Source organism: Molothrus ater, chromosome 26 (genome assembly GCF_012460135.2).
Source record: "Molothrus ater isolate BHLD 08-10-18 breed brown headed cowbird chromosome 26, BPBGC_Mater_1.1, whole genome shotgun sequence".
NCBI classification, from domain to species: Eukaryota; Metazoa; Chordata; class Aves; order Passeriformes; family Icteridae; genus Molothrus; species Molothrus ater.
In genome coordinates, this window is record NC_050503.2 from 765143 (window position 1) to 780643 (window position 15501).

Here is a 15501-nt window from a genome sequence, read left to right on the forward strand (position 1 = left end):
GGAAAACCTCACAGGAGGGAAGCCCTTTCTGTTGTGTCAGCAGTTTTAATCTGCTTTCCTTGCAGCAAGATAAGCACCAGCTAATGCCACAGGACAGGAAAGCAGGAGGAGGCACTGCAAAGCTGGAAGCAGGGGAAGAGACTCCCCTCAGCAGACAATTTTTAAGCTGCCAGGTCATCTCAGTTGTACTGCAAATTCTGTTATTAAACACACGTTCCCTCCTGGCTGTGTCAGAACTTGCTGAGCACAATCTCAGAGAAGTTTCCTGTTCTGGTAAACAACACTCAAACAGCTGAACCATCTGTGGTCACCATGTCTAAGTTATAAAACTATGCAATACACATTTTCAGAATTATTTGAATAGAAGGCAGCTTTGCTTGCCTTTGCACTCCACAAAACTCAAGCCCTACAAGCAGAACACACCAATATGTTGATGAGTGAAAGTTGTATGGCACAATTAGAATATTTAGTAAGCAAAGGAAGAAATGTTGAGATTTTTCCACCTATAAGAGGAAAAAGTTAACATTTCCTTCATTTTAACCAGCTTTGCCCTTTATTGCCATTTATTTATGATGTAAATCCTTCCTGCTGCTGAGATTAAGAAATTGCTATAAATTCTACTGATTTCAAGAACAGATTGGGGTTTTGGGGTTTTTTTAATTCTCCAGGGTATATCTGCTGCCTGAAAAGGAGGCACCACAGTCAGATACCAAGCAGAGAAAACTTCCCAGCACACCAGGATGGCAAGTTACCACACTTATATCTGGCATAAAGCAGAATTGCCAAGAGTTTGGCAAGTGGCTGCTGACTTTCCATCGTTGTCCCACATCCTCTAACCCATCTGCAATACTCACAGTCTGCACCTCTCAGGATACTCAAGCAGTGCCTGGGGCAGTGCTGATTCAGAGTCATCAGAAGGTGGGAAGGAAGCTTCCACCTGCTTTTCTTCAGGCTTTTAGAAAGCAAACATAGGAAGCCCTTGCATACAGGCCTGGCAAAGGTTTCCATGGGATACCAGGAACCAAGCATGCAGAAGCAATAAAGGCACAGTGAAGAGCTAGAGGAGCAGAGCACTGAGAGAGAAGATGCTTCTTTCTTCCTAATCTCTTGCTGAGCACTTCCACAATCAGCTGCAGGACTAACACCATCCAGCCAGCCTGGAAGTTAGTGGGCACCACTTCCTCTGCTGGTGAGGTGTTGAGCAAACTCCAGCATCCCACTGGTCTGATGCCACTCTGGGGTCCCACTGTCAGCAGACTGGCACTGCTGGGATCACAGCCCCTTTGCAGCAGGGGCTCCAGTGACCCCACAGGCCCCGTGGGAGTCCCTGTACACCCCACAGTCCCCCAGTCAGAGCAGCTCCTCTCACCAGCTCGGCCCCAGGTTTCCCACAGCACAGTCCCAGACTCCAGTTCCTTTGTGGTGCAGGGACACAGAACAGCTCGAGCTGGTGCCCTGGGGGGGACCCTGGACAAAGCCCCCCCAGGCTGTGCCCATCCTGATGCTGATGTTTAGTCCAGGGTCTTCTCAATGTGTCAGGGGAGGTTTAGGTTGGATATTAGGAAAAAGTTCTGGAAGAGGCTCCCCAGGGAAATGGTCACGGCCCCAAGTCTGTCAGAGTTGAAGAACCCCCTCCCAGAACAACCTGCAGCTCACACTGCTGCTGCCAACCTGCACCAGGTGCACTCCTCAACAGGTGAGCAGTTCTCATGCCAGCAAAGTTAAAAAGAGCCCCTGAAGAACTGTAACCTCTGCATACTGAAAAGATTTCCAAAAAGAAAAGGAGCTATAAGATAGGATGGATGAAACAAGCAATGCTACACTGGAAAACAAGTTTATTCTGCTCTCACTGAAATACACTGAGGAATGTCCTGATCTTTCTCTACCAAAGAGATAACAATCCACTTCTATCAGCACATATTCCAGATTTGAGAATCAGGCCTATACACTTATTTGCAAGTGAGAACTTGGTTAACTGACATTTGTCAATCCACAACGATGTAAATCAAAAGACTGAATGCATTTATATTCCCAGTGGACAGGTCGATGATGGCAAGAAGGCCCAACAACTCCATTTGGGAAGGCTGACTGAATAGAGACTGGTAGTTTGCAACATTTCCAAAACAGGCCTTCATTTTGCGTCCCAAAACCTAAAACTTTAAGGCTATGTTCCACTGCACTGCACTTCCTAAAATGACAATTTTTTTAAAATAACCAAATGCTACAGAAGCTTGTTTGAAAAGGCAGCAGACACCTTCTTCCTTGGGTAAGGTGCCCCAAAATTAAAATGCCAAGGGTGCACAAAGCAACAAAGGGAATCATGTGTGCTGTGCCTGAATCTTCCACTAATTCTGGAGATGCTCGAATCCACACAGCTTAACACTTCACCACCTGTGCCAGTGACTGCTCAGGCACCCTCAGCCAGGCCAGCATTCCCAGGACAGGATTGAAAAGCTCTCATGAGCATTATTTGCAGAAATGTTGCACTGACCATGACAATCACCTTCTCACAAAAGCACACCAGATCACACAGGTTTAATGGTTCTGGCAACAGACCAATAAAAGCTTTTTCCCAATGACACTCTATACCTCCATCCAGAATTCTAGGAATCACTGCTATTAATTATTTCACTACAAGATGTTTGCTAAGAAGGGAGACCCGTAAGGAGCTGTGGAGACCATGTGAAATGAGAACACTGGCAAGAATTGTCCGTCTTCAACATCAGGCGAGAGGCTTTGTCCACCTTCACCTTGTTCACAGGGACTAAAAAGGCACCAGACCACTACTGAGGTCACAAATTCATATGTAGACACTTAACAGATGCTTAAAGAATCCCAAGATAGCTGGGTTGGAAGGAACCTTAGAGACCATTTCATTCCACCCCTGCCATGGCAGGGACACCTCCCACTGCCCCAGGCTGCTCCCAGCCCTGTCCAGCCTGGCCTTGGGCACTGCCAGGGATGCAGGGGCAGCCCCAGCTGCTCTGGGCACCCTGTGCCAGGGCCTGCCCACCCTCACAGGGAACAATTCCCGATTGCCAAGATCCCATCCAGCCCTGCCCTCTGGCACTGGGAGCCATTGCCTGGCTCCTGTCCCTGCAGGCCTTGTCCCCAGTCCCTCTGCAGCTCTCCTGGAGCCCCTTCAGGCGCTGCCAGGGGCTCTGGGGTGTCCCTGGAGCCTTCTCTTGTCCAGGTGAGCAGCCCCAGCTGTGCCAGGCTGGCTCCAGAGCAGAGGGGCTCCAGCCCTTGCAGCATCTCCGTGCCTCCTCTGGTCTCACTCCAACAGGTCCATGTCTTTCTTCTGCTGGGGTCTCCAGAGATGGAGGCAGCTCTTCAGGTGGGATGGATGATGGATCAGCTAGTGCAGAACTTAAGATGGGAAATTCTTCCTGGATCAATGATTTGTGTGGCACAGAGCTCATGGCACCTTGACTGGAGCACTGGGAATGGGCCACAGTGAGCACAGCATGGTCCTTAAACCATGCAGACCTGAAGCTGCTGACCCAGCTACTCACCCAAAATCTCCATCTTCCTTTGCCATGAAGTGGAAGTCAGGATCACCCAGGACACTCTATACCGGAAGGGCTCCAGTGGACAGTGCCTGACAGAGTCCCTGAACCGGTGAAATCTCCTTGTTGGTGGTGTCAGTGGTAAATGATCAGGAGCCCTGAGACCAGTGATGCTGCAGAGTTCTGCCCATGAGCTGTTTCATCACCTTGCACTTCAGTCTCATAGGCTTATTCTTGAGCTCTGCCTGTGGACTTTAGAAATCTAAATGGGGTGCTTCAAGCAGAACCCCAAGGCTAGCTAGAGCCCTTCTGCTCCTCCAGCACAAGGATTTTTGTTGACACACCTCCCCCCCATGGCTGACTACAAGGCAACAATCTTGTCTTAAGCTGCTGAGCTGTTTCTTGGAGAGCACACCTGAAACAGAACAAAAAGAACACTACTACATTCAGGCAAGTGCCAAACCAATGCAGAAGGCAGGTGCAGAGATGCTGAGATGTCCAGGCTAGAACATATGTCAAAACCAATGCCACACCTAGAAGGGCCTCAAGAGCCTCTATAAATTTAAACTGCTTCAGGAAAACAGTTTTCAAGGACTATCCAACACAGTATTGTCATGCAAAAACTTGCTCTGCAGGCAGCTTCATACCAGGATTGAGAGGAAGAGTTTAATCACAACAGAGTAGGACAGACACTGAGGGAAGAAAAAGCAACATATTGTCTTCTCTGAAATTGGTGTAAGGAACAGAATAGGTTTTGCCTGAAGAGCCACACCAGCAGAAAACCTTCCCCTAGGCCTACCTGCCTCCCAAGGAAAAAAAAGTTTCCTAGTGCTCCACAGTCAGAACACATCTCTCTCCATTACTTAATCCAGACCTCTCTACATCACAGAGCCTTTCCCCATAATCTACAAGAAAATACCTTTTATTCTTTATACAAACTCTCTTCATGACCCCAATAGCTCTGCATATTGCACCCCACAAGCACAGACCTCTCCATGAACACAGAGACCACAGGACAAGGACAGTGCAGTGCAAGCCCTGCTGGTATTTGATTCACCACACATTCATGCACTATTCCTTCAAATTCCCTTCAAATCTTGACCAAACATCAAAAGCCATTTGGGGGGAGGAGAAATCACAAAATCCAGATTGTCTTTTAAATTCAAGAACAGCATTTATACAGTGTATGAGGGAAAAAAAGGAAACCCTTTCTACTTGCCTATCCTTTGGGTTTTCCAGAGGTAATAACAGATCTCATCTCTTTGATTCTTTTCCCCTTTGCACACCTGAAACGAGGACACTACCCTTGTTCTCCTCAGCTTCACTGCACCTAAGATTCCAACACTTTTGCCAGTAAAAATAGCTCAGCACCAGAAGCGGCCATTACTAAGATCTGCTGCTGCATTTCCACAAATTCTATTTCCATATGCTGAATCACTCATTTCAGTACAACATATTTTAAGCTTTTTTTTTTTTAATGTTGTTTTAAAAACACTGGGCATAAACTTAGTTTTGAGCACATTTTTGGTCTAACAAATCTCAACTGTCATAATTTTAATATTTCAGCAAAGCAGTTTTAGCAATCCGCTTTGTCTGGAAGGGTTTTAAATGCCTCCCTTAGTTGTTTTTATTCATGTTCATATAATAACATCATCAAGGTGTTTTTGTCAATGCCTGTATTGTCATTCAGAGACAAAAGCATTTGAGGCCAAAAATAAGCTGCATTCTTCAGAGCAATGACCTTACTTTACCAGTCTGATGAACGGCACTCAATTCCTAGGAACAAAATTAATCATCATTGGGATGCTGTCAGAAATCAGACACAGACTGGCCGTAATCACCATCCACTGCTGGTCCAACACCCAGCAGGGACTGGGGCCCCTCTCAGCCTGAGCAGTAGGAACAAGGGCAACCAGAAACCTGTGGCTGAGACACTGAACATCTGCTGCCAGATCCACTTTTCCCCATCTCCCCAGGTTAACAGCCAGCCCTGACAGATAGAGGATACCAGGCTCTGCTCGGAGTTTCACATCACAATACACTTCTCAGCACAGGCAGGACATGGAGCTGCAGGAGTAAGACCAGAGGAGCCACGGAGATGCTGCAAGGGATGGAGCCCCTCTGCTCTGGAGCCAGCCTGGGAGAAGAGAAGGCTCCAGGGACAGCCCAGAGCCCCTGGCAGGGCCTGAAGGGGCTCCAGGAGAGCTGCAGAGGGACTGGGGACAAGGCCTGCAGGGACAGGAGCCAGGCAATGGCTCCCACTGCCAGAGGGCAGGGCTGGATGGGATCTTGGCAATCAGGAATTGTTCCCTGGCAGGGTGGGCAGGCCCTGGCACAGGGTGCCCAGAGCAGCTGGGGCTGCCCCTGCATCCCTGGCAGTGCCCAAGGCCAGGCTGGACAGGGCTGGGAGCAGCCTGGGATGGTGGAAAGCATCCCTGCCTGTGACACAGGGTGGAAAGAAATGGTCTCTAAGGACCCTCCCAACTCCAGCCACTCTGGCATTCTGTGATTCCACAGCTGCTGCCCCTGGGTCAAAGATGCTCCAGTTAACACCAGCAAACTCCTACTCAAGGAAGAGACAGCAAAGAACTTTGCACAGTCTGGACTATCTCACCTTCTGCACTGGTATTAAAAAAAACACAGATTTATGATAAACAGATTTTTAAAAAAAGGAAATAATTTATTATCTTCCTTTTTCTAGACAGTGTCAGATTGTCCATAAATTGCCTTTGGCAATTTTTCACCTACACAAAAGACATCTGGAGACAACTGTGCTGTGAGGCAATGATTCCTTTCTGAAGGAGAGGGCAGGAGATGAGAAGAAGTGGACATAAGAACTGTAGATTCCAGACACTTTCTGACAACAGCTGCTCCACACATTGATCCAACCTTGGATAATATTGACCCATCTTCAGATACTTTCACCTTGATGGGGCAGGAAGACAAGTAATAGCAGGAGGAAAAGACAACATCTAACTTGTTCACCAGCACAAAACAACTAGCTGGAAATCCATCTCTGAGGGCCTGGTGAGACACTGTAGTTTGCTGCTGTGTTCCTACATGGAGGCCATGGAAGCAGCAGGAGATAGGAAAATTATACCTTTGTAGTACTATACTACTGCTACTAATTTTAAAAACAAACAAAAAAGCCCCCCGAAGGCAGCAAACCCACACACATGAAAAACATCTCTGCCTTCTCAGTACAGCTTATTTCCACCCTATCTCCTCAGAAAAAAAAAATTAGAATCTATTTTTGCATACATCACCTACATATAACGAGGTTGTATACTCAAATGGCTCATTTAGGCCAGCAGTTTGAAGCTTGCAGGTGCCTGAATACAGAACTGCTCATCAGACAGAAGTGCCCTGATCATTTTCAGCACGAGACAAAATTTAGCACCTCTCTTGTCATTCTCCTAAATGCCTTCCAGGCCGCTTCTAAAGTACCTGGAAGTGCAGAAAGAACAGCTTCTCTGAACTTCTTCTTGAAGTCTAAATACATAGCAAGTTTGAGCTTTCTAAACTTGGTGACTAAAAGTCTACCAACTTCACAGGCAGCTTATCCACATGTGGTAAGTGACAGCCAGTAACTTTGGGAATCAATTCAGGGAGCTCACAACAAATAAACAAGAAACAAGACAGAGACCAAAGTTTCAAGAGAGAAAGTAGGCTGGTACAACAGCTGAAAGAGATGGATTCTGAAAGTAAAATGGCATGTCTCAGGTCAAGACAAGGAGGGCTTTTTCCAGAAGAAAACAAAGTGATAGAACATTCAAGAAACAGAAAGAAAATAGTGCTTGAATTCAGAGTACAGAGCACATTTCCTATTAGGTTCATGTCAGCACCAAACACTGTTCAACAAACACAGATAAGTAAGCTGCTACACACAACATTCACAATTCCATTCAGACTGTGTTTACTGCTGCTGCTGTTTTCACAAACTTGGTACCACACAAGACAACTCCCTAAGGAGTTCATCTGGTCCCGCAGAACCAGCCACAGCAGGGCTATAAACTCACTCCACAACACATTTAACAATCACACCAGCTTAAGATGTTCCTGTTCATCTTCCAGTCAGGCCTGGAAAGAGCCTACTGCAACCACAGCTGTAACTCCTGACCGCTGAACACCTTGAATAATGGAAACCACAGGAGCACTGGGATCATTATATACAGTTACTCTGCTTCAGAACAAAACACAGGACACTCACAGTAACATCTCATGCAGCACAGACTTACAGGCTCAGGACTCTTGATTTTATTATTCATCACACACATAGACATATCCCAGGAGTCAACAGGAATCTAAGAAATCTCATCAACTCTACAGGTTTGATAAAGACTATGGAACATGTGCATCATCCTAGTTGTAATGTAACAAGTCACAGAACGGTTCACACAGCTCCAGAAAAAAAAGTGGTTAAAACAGGAGTACAGGGAAACAACAACTCGTAAAGAGGTGAGAGTCGAGCAACACGAGCAGTCAACACCCACCATGAGGGAGTAAAATGAACAAAACTACAAACACCTCAAAAAGTGATCAAATATAACAACAACAGGCAATATAACAAAAGGAATTAATCCCTACCCTTCCCAACTCTTTCCTCTTTTGTTTTCCACAGATGCCTCATTAAGTGATCACAGGATCCCAGTGCAAGTCCTCATGAAACCGTGCCTCCTTTCCCAGCAAGTCTCGGATACAACTCAGTGCCCGACAAACGCTCCCGCACTCCCAGCAGTGCAGAGCCCGGCAGGAGCACGGCTCCCCACGGCTGTCCCACTGCCGAGAAAGTGCCCCCAGGACAGTCCTGCCTCCTCCAGCCGCTAAAACCGAGCAAACGCTCTGCACTGAATTGCTCCCAGGAGCACAAACAGCAGCGGCTGCCGCTTTAGTTCTGACTCCTGCGGCCCCGAGCACTCGCCACACCAGCCCCGGACGCGCGGCCGGCACTGATGCCAACCGGCGCTGACCGCGCTGGCATGGACCCTCGGGTACCGCCAGTCAACAACGACGTGCCAGTCCTAACCAACGTGGGAGATTTAAAAGCTGTGTCCGCACAGACACGGGAAAAATAAACATGAAAGATGAGGCCATTAACCGGACGGAGAAAGGCCCTGAGCCGCGGCGCGGACCCGCCGCGCATCGCGGCACCGCGACCTGCGGCCTTCCCGCCGCAAACGCGGCGGCCTCGGGACCCGCTCTCTGCCCGTGCCCCATCCGGCCCCCGCGGGCCCCGCAGGCCGCGACCCCGCCGCCCGCCCTCCGCCCCGGGCCCGCGCTGCCCTGCGGCCCCTCCCCCCACAGGCCGGGCTACCCTGCCAGGCCCAGGCCTCGGCCCGGGCGCCCGGTCCTCGTCGCCCGCTCCTTCCTGCGCCGGCCCCGCGGGTGCCGCCGGGGCTGTTCAGGCGCGACGCCGCGGCCCCGCGCCAGGCCTCACCTGCGGCGGCGGCGGCCGGGCCCGGGCAGCGGGAGGCGATCGGTCCGCAGCGCACAACGAGCCGCTCCAGCGCCACGGCCCCGCCCCCGTGCCGCCCGCCGACACCCATTGGCTGCCGCGCGCACGTGCCCCGCGCGCCATTGGCTCCTCCGCCCGTCCGTCAAGTGCCGGCCGGGGGCGGAGCCTACCTCGCGCCGGGGGGAGGGGAGCGGGAGAGGGGAGCAGGAGAGGGGAACGCGCCCGGGGTGGAGGGGCCCGGCAGCGCAAACAGAGTGATCTCCCTGGGGCGGCCCGGGGCTTCGGGAAGGGCCCGTGCGCCCCGGCCGCGGGTCCAGCTGCTCTGTGGAGAGGAGACGGAGGAGAACGTGCCTCCTGTGGCCGGCCAGGCTCTTGGAGCAGCAGAAACGCGAGTGGTGCCCTGTGCCGGGGAGCCAGGCTCGCGTGGGAGATGGAGCACGGCAGCCCTGGGCCTGGCGGCCGCGGGCAGCGCTCCCGGCAGCCGAGGCTCTCCTCGGCTGAGGGCCAGTGGCAGCCGGAGCCCGGGCACAGGGAATCTCCACGGGCACAACCCACGGGAATGCCGGTTAGGAGATTAAATGCTTCCTGTGTAAATGAGATGCAAATGATGATCTGTCACAGAAACTGGTGGCCAGCGCTTCACTGTGCTCTGAGAAATTCTGCAGCGCCCTGAAGGGACCAGCTGCCCAACAGTTTTCCCTCTTCTGTTTTCACTTTTCGTAGCCAAGGGCATCTCTTTGTATCTGCACCTATTTTCCCTGCACAGGAGATATCTGTGAGAGCAAAATTCCACTATTCTACAGAAAAAGAAGTCTTTTTGTCATTGCCAACACTACTCTGCAATAATACCCCAGTACAAAGCAGCATGCTTAGTGTGTGACATGTAAGCTTCAGGTCTGTAAATGCTGCGTTAAGGTGCTCAACTTTGGGGATGAAAAATCAGAATACTTCTGCATTACAATACATAATGTTCCTTTTCATTCACATACAACTCATCATTTGAGTTTTACTTAGTTGAGTGACATACCAGAAAATCAAATTTCTCCTCCTCTAGCTACTTTCTTGAGTCTAGAAGAGTGAGATCTCACCTGAAGGATGGGAATTGCAGCAAGACAGGAGTTTGTGTTCTTTGGTATTTCCATGCACACATGTGGAAGTAGTCTGTCTACTGGAATACGTGGCACAATATTCAATGAAAATACAATTATCTTTCTCTGCCTATCCTGATGTGGCTTCTATCAAGACCTTGTCTGGTAAATTCCCAACATGGTTGCACTGATGTTTTCTGGTTTAACTGCCCAGAAACCCCTTCAAGTGGCCGTGTTACATTGGGCCATGTCCCAATCTTCCACATGTGACAGCCAGGGACAGCCCAGCCTCTGCCATATGCAATGGGCACAGCATTACAAAGATCCTAATGTTCAGCTCCATCAAGAGCCTACTGAGGATGTTAGATTAAGAGCAATTTTAAGATTGCTACTACTGAGGATGTTAGATTAAGAGCATTTTCTTTTCCTCTCTACAATAGCTCTCAGTGCCAGATGGGGAATCCTCACATGAAAATTCCAAGCCTGACAGGTTTGGAAATATCCTTCAAGGCCTCATAAAACATTAAAGATGTTTGTGCATCTGTTATTTGCTCATCCTGCCAGCCCCAAAATCACAATATTGTCATTCACATCAGTGGCAGCTTTCTTTTACTGTAAATTCGATGTTTTCCTTGTATCATCCAGGTTTTAATTAACAATCCCATTCTTGGACATGAGGTGGATCTCAAATCTTCAAAAATCAAGGCCATGAGCACAACACTGCACAGAGTGTTGATGTCTTTATCTTTTGACAGCATATTTGCAATCTCATAATTTCATCTATCACCATAAACATTTATTTAAGATGTGCTGGCAATTAAAAGGTGTCCTTTGAAACAGTGTGTCAGTTTTTAAAGGAATTATCTCTTTTTATTATTATGCTTTTTGCTATATATTAATGGTCTGTTATAGTGTTTCCATTCAATATGAAAACATCAGCCTGAAGGTTTCATGATAATGTGGAACTTTAGCAAGGTAAAGCCAAGTGTCATGTCTGAAATAGTCTCAAGATAGTGGAACATGAATGCCTCAGGTATTTTCGGTCATGCCATTTCTTGGGATATCTTGAAACACGAAAAAAGCTCAGTGAAAACAGGGTGACCCAGGAAGCCCTTGGTGAATGTGGTTCTGACACAGGAGGGAAATGTGCAGTGGGAATTGACGGATGGAAGCAGCACCATAAGGACAAATGGTCGTACCTGGCTGTGAATAATCACAGAATCATAAAATCACAATATCCTGGATTGGAAGGCACCCTCAGGGATCATTGATCCAGCCCCTGTCCCTGCACAGGCACCTCAAGAACCCCACCCTGAGCAGCCCTGGGAGCTCCTGGAGCTCTGGCAGCCTTGGCACCATTCCCTGGGGAGCCTGGGCAGTGCCCAGCAGCCTCGGGGGGCAGAACCTTGCCCTGAGCTCCATGCCAAGGCCTGGCCCAGCTCCAGCCCTTGCTGGGCTCCTGTCCCTGTCCCAGAGCAGAGCTCAGCCCCTACCCCTGTGCCTGCCCTGGGCAGGAGCTGCAGCCCCCAGGAGCCTCCCCTCAGTCTCCTGGGCTCCAGCTGAACCAGCCAAGTGCCCTCAGCTGCGCACTCTGCGTTATAGAAGGCAAGGATGGCTGGATGAATGATGGATGGATTCCTAACGGCGCAGACGCCACACAGAGAACAGCAGGGAAGCTCCAGAAGCCGCCTTATCTCGGGTGTACTCTCCCGCTACAGCCGTGAGCGGCAGCGCCCCGCATACGCTCGCAGTGGGCAGTGCCGGCTCCGTAGCCGCTGAAGCCCCAGGCTCCGGCGGCTGTGAGCGCTGCGAAGCCCCGGAAAGCAGCGCCGTCACCCCCCGGCGATGCCATCGCCCCTGGCCGCTGCTCCAGCACGGCTCTGAAATGGCGGCCGGCAGAGGGGGCGGGGTCTGTTATGGTCCCGCCCACGCCTGTCCTGCTTCCCCCGCCCCGCCCCGAGCCCTCAGGAGTGAAATGGCGGCACCGGCTGGCGCGGCCGTGGAATTTTTTGGGCACTTTTCGTCTGGCCCCTCACCGGCTGCTGACCCCAGGGGTACTGCGGGTGCTGGAGCGTCCTGGATAGCTGCCATTGCCCTGATCTCCCGCTCATATTCAGTAGGAGACAGCTGGGGATACTCAACCTGGAGAAGAGAAGGGGAGGGACCTCAGAGTCCTTCCAGTGCCTAAGGGGGGCCCCAGGAGAGCTGGAGAGGAAGTTTGGACAAGTGCCTGGTGTGCCAGGACAAGAGAGAATGGCTTCCCACTGCCAGAGGGCAGGGCTGGATGGGATCTTGGGAACCAGGAATTGTTCCCTGGCAGGATGGGCAGGCCCTGGCACAGGGTGCCCAGAGCAGCTGGGGCTGCCCCTGCATCCCTGGCAGTGCCCAAGGCCAGGCTGGACAGGGCTGGGAGCACCCTGGGACTGTGGGAGGTGTCCCTGCCATGGCAGGGGTAGAATAAGATGGGCTCCAAGGTCCCTTCCAGCCCAAACCATTCTTGAGGGCTCCTGTATTGCTCCACTTCAGCATCCTTCTAGATACCTCTTTTCTTTCTGTGGTGTTTCCTTGCGCTCTCCTCGGTTTTCCTGGTGTCCTGTTCCTTGATGCTTTTGTCTTTGTTCCGAGTGTCATTTCCTCCCCGAGGAGGAATAATACCCACTGTCTGGAGCAGTTTGCCCTCTTGGAATTCCCTTCTGGCCAATTGCGGAAGGATGGACTCACCCTTGCTGCTTCACTCCCATGGGAGTCACCTTCCCTGAGGCTACCTGTGACTGCTGTTCTTGTTCTGCCTCTGCTGTCATTTCACTTGTGAGGTGAATTATGTCACCTGGAGCATAATTTGTCTCTAGTTTGTCTCTAGTTGTGCTGCAGAAAGATCATCCCCATTTACATTCCCAGTGACTTGTAGAACATTTTTTGGATTTCCTGAGGTCACTGAAGAAAACGCCAAGCATGGCTGTGTGAGCTCTGAAGCAGCACAATGGCTGAGGAACGTGTTGGTTCAGGCTTCTCTGCACTGAGCTGCTCTAATTAAATGAGCCACACTTAATAATTTACAGATAGACATGGAAAAGTTTTAATTCAATTTAAAAGTGCAGTTATTATAAGTTGTTATTGAAGCTGATTTTCCCTCACTCTTTCTTTGGTTTCTCTTTTCCTTTATGTATTAATGACCTCTGTAAATATCCCCCCCCCCCAGATGTTTGTTGTGCAGCAGCCACCATCTATTAGCCTAGATTCTGAAATAATGTCCTTTAAAATTTATCAGTAGATAAAATATTTAACAGAAAAACAACAAAATGTGAGGAAGCAAGCCAGAAGCTTTCCTGGTTGCCAGGAGTCATCTTTATTTCAAGCTCATAATTTATGAAGGTTGTGGTTGTGTGTGGTTTTGTTCTGGTTGTGAATGAATTTGTAGCAGAGTTGTATCTGTCCAGTGAGCTGGTGGCGTGAAAACGCTTTGTCAGACTGTCAGTTAGACAATATTAATTACATTTATAATCATGTTCCAGTCCCCATTTCCCAGGAAGATACTAAGCAGTAGTAAAATGCACAGTAAACACACTGATTAATTTACTTTTTTTGTTTCTCCAACAGCTTAGGGAAAGCACCTGCTTTTTTGGTACTTTTGAATGTTTGACAAAACCTACCACTCACTATGGCACTATGTGTGGTAGTATGAACTAGCAGTGGGGAGTTTTGAAGAGCCTGATGTGTGCTTTAATAATGTTATTGGGCAGTGGTTTATTAGTCTTGAGATCAAGCATTCCAAGCACGAACCCAGAGAATGGATCAGGAGCAGCCCTGGGGGAAGGACTTGGGGTGTTGGTGGGTGAGAGGCTCAGGCTGCCCCGGCCATGGGCACTGAGCCAGAAACCCCCCCTGTGCTGGGCTGAGCCCCCAGCGTGGGCAGCAGGGGAGGGGGGGATTCTGCCCCTGTGCCCCTGTGCTCAGGTGAGACCCCACCTGCAGAGCTGCCCCAGCCCTGGGCACCAGCAGCAGGAGGACGTGGAGCTGGTCAGTGTGTGGCTGTGCTGGCTGCTGTGTCGTGTGTGTGGCTGTCCAGTGGTACTGCTGATGGATGGGATATTTTGCTCCTGTTTCCAGCAATATGGTTTGTGTTTACATGCTGAACACTTTTCTGAATAGCTGGGGTGTCTTAAGGATGTCTGCTCACACAACCCACATTAGCTGTGGCCCTCAAAGGGGTTAACTTCAGAAATTCCAGTCATCCAGTCAGGAGCTTGCTAGGTGTTAGAGCAGTCAGGAGACCATGTCCTCAGCACCTGTGCAGGTGCTCCCCCAGCAGGGACCTGGATTGGCCTGAGCTGTGGTGTGGCTTCAGGGATGAATCACTGAGCTCTCTGTGCAGGCTGGACCCCACCACGTTTCAGAGTGGCTGTGGTGGGCAGCAGGTCAGAGCCCAGCAGGGAGGGTGAGCATGACCATTCCTGACCATCAGTCAGATCTGACTAGGCTATGGTGGAGCCCTGCCAGGCTGTCAGTGGGGTCAGCCCTCCTTGGAGCAGTAGCTCTGCAGCTGAGGACTCTTCCTGTGGGTTGGGATGCCCAAGGGAACTCCTGGAGGCTGAGAGCCCTTGCCTCAGTGTGTGAGGGATTCTGTACCTGGAATAAGTGTTCTAAAATATTCAGAGTTCACAAGTCAGTTGGGCAGCACCAGCTCTGTCTGACATCATGAATTTTTATTCAAAGGCTGGCTAAGCCTTAATTGATTTATCTGCTTTAAATGGCTAACAAAATAAATATAATTTGAATATATTATTTCATAGCATCGTAGATTCATAGAACCTCCTGAGTTCTTCCTGAGGAAGGGAGCAAATGGATCATCAAGTCCAACTCCTGGCCCTGCACAGGACACCTCAACAATCCCCCCTGGGGATTGCTGTCCAAATACTCCTGGAGCTCTGGCAGCCTAGGGCCTGTTACCATTCCCTGGGGAGCCTGTTCAGGGCCTGACTACCCACTGGGGGAAGAACCTTTCCCTAATATCCAGTCTGAACCTCCTCTGGCAAAATTTTCTAAGATTCCATGACAGAAGCCAAGCACAATCTCTCAAAAATCCCTCACAAGAACAGCTTGGAGATGCTGCAAAGCACTGGAGCTCCTGGGAAAAATTCATCCCCAGTTGAAGCTGAGGCATATCAGCCACCATGGTCATGTGTGAGCATTCAGCTGTGGCTCAGACTGATTCCAAATGGCCCAGGCTCCTCCAGCATGGCCTTCAGATGGTGTCACATCCCAGTGATGGTGCTGACAGGCCCTTCCCATCCTTCCTCTGCAGCTTGCTGAGCTGGCTGTGATGTGGGTAACTGTCACCTGTCTTATGTGACAATTATATGATCATTAATTGTCCTGTACTGTTGGTCTGCTGTGTCCCAACATGAGCTCTCGTTTCAGTCACAGTTCAGCAGTGGATGTGTGTTGCTGC

At 50.0% G+C, this 15501-nt stretch overlaps 1 protein-coding gene across 2 annotated transcripts in view; it reads right to left on the bottom strand.

Annotated features, from left to right (window-relative positions):
- The window catches only part of ELAVL1 (ELAV like RNA binding protein 1), a 45359-nt gene extending 36330 nt beyond the window's left edge, over positions 1-9029 (bottom strand). For both annotated transcript variants that reach the window (XM_036399659.2, XM_036399658.2), the window contains exon 1: positions 8947-9029. The gene's annotated coding sequence lies outside the window, so the exon portion shown is untranslated. The remainder of the gene's footprint in view (positions 1-8946) is intronic.
- Positions 9030-15501: the final 6472 nt, after the last annotated feature.